Source organism: Convolutriloba macropyga, chromosome 14 (genome assembly GCF_964194025.1).
Source record: "Convolutriloba macropyga chromosome 14, txConMacr16.3, whole genome shotgun sequence".
NCBI lineage: Eukaryota > Metazoa > Xenacoelomorpha > Acoela > Convolutidae > Convolutriloba > Convolutriloba macropyga.
The window spans coordinates 43,469,974-43,475,973 of record NC_134481.1 but is presented as its reverse complement, the minus strand read 5'-3'; positions in this window follow the sequence as shown (position 1 = coordinate 43,475,973).

Sequence of the window (6,000 nt, the reverse complement as noted above, 5' to 3'; positions counted from 1 at the left end):
TACAAAATTTGATAAATTATAAGTTGCTTCTTAATTAAAGTTACCTGCTTTTAAATTACTCGATTAATTGCAAGTAACATTGTCCCATAGAAAGCTAACAACAGCCAGGACCACCTCTAGAGACGACCGATTTTTGCATTGAGTATTTTCTGCTGGTCTAGAGCGGGGTGAGAATTAAAATTCTAGATTAGATTTCAAAATAGAATTAAAAAATTGTGGTTGGATGCGCCAATTATTGAATTTGATTATTATTTAACACTTTAAGTAAAACAGCTGACAGATTATATCGTTACGATGACTTCATAGATTTGTAGTCTCAAAATACAAACGAAAAGAATAGGACCCTAGAAATTACTTTTTCTACTTGTTGCAATCCCTTTAATTAATTTATATTTATTTATTGTGTAGCTGCCCTCAAATGACTTTCAATTAGTTTGAGATCTCCTCAACAGAACTCCCCGCCTCCAATTGACAAAAGCAAAACATCAATTTGAAAAAGATGATAGTGAGGTAAGTCACGTGTGAACAAAAAAGTGAGCGTGACGTCATATGGCTATATCAAAAATGTTGTCGAATAAAAAAGGCCAAGTGAAGGCGGATAATACCTTAGCTCAGCTATAAAAAAAATTTGGTTCTTAAGCTATTCTGCTATTAGTCCCTACAAGTTCTAATAGGTATCAATTCTAACGAATAATCTTCCCATTAAGAATCATAGCTCAATCAGCATTGTTCAAAATTAGTCGTGTCGTCTTTGTATTCTAAAAAGATCTATTTCACCTTTTCTTTTCAACTTTTATTGACATCCAGCAAACCAATCGCCACTACTTGTGGCAATCTGTTGGGTTTAATTTTAACCGCATCAAATACTTTATCCGGCCAGTATAATCCGCCTCTATCTTTACTTCGTTCATTAAAAAATGCATTGTGTTAACAGTATCTAAAGGAAACGTATTTAAGGTTAAAAACGAATAAACATAAATGAGCAATATACATAAATTAATTTGTATCTTAAAGATGTTTACTACATCATACGCTCAATTTAATCATCACTAACTGTTTTCTCTCTCCATTAAGAACCACGATGAAGAAAATTGATTACTAAAACTATCACAATTGCACATACTTTGAATTAAATGTTTAGCTTTTCCACGTATGCCAACGGTATCTTTATTGTTCCAACCCACTTTAGTGGAGGAACAACTATAGACTAAAATGGTTTTCAGTCATTTACTCAAATTTTGTGAGTAATGTCATTAGAAAGCCCTTCCAGCGTAGAATACAAAATTAAAGTTTTTTGAACTTCGTTTTTTTTTCTAACGAAAATTGTTAACGAGAGTCTTGTTGGTTTTACCTCAAAAGATAGAGGAGAGTTGAACTGTTTTATCCAATTTTTGACTCTAATTTTTGCTAAATTTTTTGAAATTCAGCCTTTTTCATCAAAAAACGGCACGAAATTTTCCTAATACACTTCATTAAAATTTGCCGAAAGAACACCTAAAAACTTCGGACACAATCTTCGTTAACTCCATGGTGGACTTGTTTTGCTTACCCTTGAGTGTTCTCAGATCAAATTTTGCCGGTTTTTGCTAATTCTACTCAATAATTATTCAAAAAGCATCATTTAACTTTGATAAATGGAATTTCTAGTCAAATTATCCATTATATTCGGATACATTACATGTACCTAATGGAGAAACAGCGATAGCAAGGCTAGCTTTGGTCTGATACTAATATTAAAGTCCAAAAAATAATTCGGATTATAATCAGTAGCTGTCTTTTTAAAAATATTTTTGCATTTTTTGCTTTTCTATGTTCATCATAGAACAGAACAATCAAATCACGACAGGTCCAATTGGCATCCTCAGGAATTTCAAGGAAGCCTATCTGTTTTTTAAAGTCTAAAGCTTATGGTTGTTTGACATTTGAAAATATTAAAAGAATTCAAAATAATTCATCGATTACAGCTTTGCCACTTTTTTGGTCTATTTTCTTTTTCATTGCGATGTCCGAGTCGATCGCAATTACAGTATCCTCAATCAATTGAAGTTTTAAGCAACTGAGATTTTCAAAAATCGTTTATTGCTCAAATGGTTATTATTCAAACAGGAAGCGAAATAACATATTTCAACTATATTTACAAACAATTGGTATCATTGGCTCTTCATATTCAGTTGATTTCCGCTATTTTTTTGTTTTTTTTTCGGAGAAATTTTTTTGATTCAGCATAATTTACAGAATATTTTTAAAATTCAAAAATATTCAATAGAAAATTCGATCTAAGTTTGGCAATGTTGCCCCATTTTTGCATGTATATATATATATATATATATATATATATATATATATATATATATATATATATAAATATATATAATTCAATATTAGGAACGAACATGCCCCTTTTCGCAAAAAATTATGAATCAAAAGTATTCCTCATTATATTAAAGAAAGATAAAACATTGTTTAGCTACGAAAGATAAAACATTTGTTCAGCTCCGAAAGATAAAACATTTGTTCAGCTCCGAAGGATACAACATTGTAATGACACCTCTTCTTTCGATGCTGGGCAACTTTTATCTAGAAGCTATTGGTTTTGTAAATAACCATTTTTAAGAAAATTTTTAAATTGCTCGTTTTTCGTTCCTTTGTTAATTGTCTCTTAGAGGTCGGTCTGATTCAGAAGTTTGCATAGAATGCAATTTTTCACAATTTAAATTCAATCGAAAGTTGACTGATCTGGAAGATGTTCGGAACAAAAATATTCGATATAAGGTGCAAAATAGTGTTTTCGTCAACTTTAAAAGACTTATTAAATTTATTTAAATTATCTCAGTTTAACTTTTAGAAGGAAACAAGTTTTTCACGTCGGTACCTTTCTTATAATTAGTGACTGGGCTTTGAGCTATTTAAATTCACGCCAGTTACAGAACAAACTAAGTGTTGCTCAGTAAAAAGCAATTCAGTAGTTTTCATTGATCAAAACAATTAGGGTCAAAATGCCGCTCTTACAGAACTTGGCTTGTATAGTTGGCTGAGCACCAAATAAAAAATTCATTTTACTTAGGTGAGTCAAATATAAAATCTCTTCAATTCATAATAGCTTTGTAATTATGGGAACTTAAACTTTTTCTCAAATTTTGTGTGGAAACTTTAATCGCAAACATTGCAAGAAAACACTATTTTTTAGATTAGATTTAGAGCTAAATTTTATCGGCTAAAATTAAACACTCATTTTACTCATCAACATTTGCGAAAGAAAGTTTTAAAAAACTGTTTAGCGTATATAAAAACAACAGTCGAAACATTTTAGAAACACTTGATATACAGTTTTCCTTGTACTAGATTGAAATGCTTGATCAAAGAAAACCCAGACACATTAAACACTTATTATCAGGATAAAAATCCAGTGCTAGAAGTGTTAGAAACTTCCATTGGGAAATAGGTTTCAAAGTTGCCTTTGATTTGGATATGAATGTTATAAAATATATTTTAAAAATCTTAATCTCATATCTTGCAAAATAAAGTTTAAAAAACAAATAAATATGAGCGAAGATACGATTTGCAAACTAGAAAAAATCGAATGGTTTAATTAAATAAAAAATTGAAGCTTCTGACAAAAAATCTTCAAATTTCGATAAAATGATGCGTTGAAACTGTTCGAAATTGGCGCGCCAATAAAAATTTTCAAAATCTAAGACAAAATGAATCAGGAAGCCAAAAAATTTTAAAAAAAAACTAGATCTGAAAGTCGACCCGCAACAATTGATGCCTTCAAGGCTCACCATCAAAATTCAACTGTATTTACATTTTATATAATAATAAATTCTCAAATACTGCATTTTATTTATCTAGATATGCATGTGCACACAAATATATGAACAGTGGACTGAAACAGAACGATCACGCAATTATTGTTCCCACATTTTTGTAAATAAAATGAGAGAACTTGTATGCTAGCCCCATTTTTTCAGACAATTTTTGACTTTTTTTGAGGTCATCCCAGGCTAGCAAATGTGGTACCAATTTGGAGCTCCATGCGTCTAGAATTTCACTAAAGAGAGAAATTTTAATAACTTTACTATTTCAAGCATTTTAGAAAAAATTTTAACATTTTCTACCCACAATTTCAGGCAATTTAGCCTAATTTTCGATCAAAACTACCTAAAATTTTGGTCAAAACTCAATCATTTACGACTAACATGATTTTTATCGCAAAATTTTATGAATTTTTAAACCTTCCCTCGCCTGTCTTAACCTAATTTTTCATCCAAAGTTCAGTTGAAATCCTTTATTTTCCTTGATAAATGGCAAAAAATTTTGAGATGTCTATTAATGGTTAATTGTTACAATTTTATTGAAAAATCAAAAAATAATAAAGATATTTCATATCGAACCCAAAAACTAAGAAAGCTGTCAAGTTTAAGTAATAGCATGCACTTTTTCCGCATGTACAATTCACTGAACACAAAAGAACTCATTTTTTTCACGAACTGACAATTTCTGATAATTTTGAGGTCGAATGGAAGTCAATGTTTAGGGTGCACATCAAGTAGCAGAACGGGCAATCACACTGAGGAAGCACAACTTACAGAAGACATTATTCTTCAGCGCGCGGAGGGTTATTCGACGGTTAACAGAGAAATCAGTTATTCGCAAGTTTTTGTTGACTTGCCGTGCTTGGACTACTGCTTTTAGTTTCATCCCCTTTTCAATATTATACTCCATGACCGTTAACAAAAATCAACAATTGAACTCCATAAGTGCTTAGCTTCAAATGTGTGAATCACTTTTTATGATTATGGTAGCTCTCCTATTCATAGTCATTTTTGTAGGCTTGCCTGATTATCATTAATGGTGAAATTTCGTATTGAACAGGGGCAGTTTTCACTGCATTCAATTTAATTTACGGCCATGAAGATTACCTGCTTAGAAACGGTACGTTTTTACAAACAGGATATTTTACTTCTTAAATTTGAGACATTTTTTCTCTTTAATTTGTTTTGTTTTCATTTCTGTTGCTGACAGCTTTGAGTTTTAAAGTCGAGCAATTTGAAACAATTCGGACTCCAGCTGTTCCGTCTTTTTTGGTAATTTTAACGTCGCTTTTCCATTAAACAAATTTTAAGTTTACAAAAAAATTATCAGTTCACTATTGATGAACGTATCGTCCTTCTGTCCAAAACAATTGATTAGGAAATCTCAAATGCTCTCTTGTAAAGTATATCGTCATCCTTCTGACCCTTCTAGGTAACTAATGGTTCTATCCAATTTAAAATTGTTTTAAGAATTTGAACTTTTTAGATTTGAAGCTCATATAATTATGAATCAAAAGTTTTCCTCATTATATAAAAGAAAGATAAAACATTGTTCAGCTACGAAAGATAAAACATTTGTTCAGCTCCGAAAGATAAAACATTTGTTCAGCTCCGAAGGATACAACATTGTAATGACACCTCTTCTTTCGATGCTGGGCAACTTTTATCTAGAAGCTATTGGTTTTGTAAATAACCATTTTTAAAACTTTTAAATTGCTCGTTTTTCGTTCCTTTGTTAATTGTCTCTTAGAGGTCGGTCTGATTCAGAAGTTTGCATAGAATGCAATTTTTCACAATTTAAATTCAATCGAAAGTTGACTGATCTGGAAGATGTTCGGAACAAAAATATTCGATATAAGGTGCAAAATAGTGTTTTCGTCAACTTTAAAAGACTTATTAAATTTATTTAAATTATCTCAGTTTAACTTTTAGAAGGAAACAAGTTTTTCACGTCGGTACCTTTCTTATAATTAGTGACTGGGCTTTGAGCTATTTAAATTCACGCCAGTTACAGAACAAACTAAGTGTTGCTCAGTAAAAAGCAATTCAGTAGTTTTCATTGATCAAAACAATTAGGGTCAAAATGCCGCTCTTACAGAACTTGGCTTGTATAGTTGGCTGAGCACCAAATAAAAAATTCATTTTACTTAGGTGAGTCAAATATAAAATCTCTTCAATTCATAAT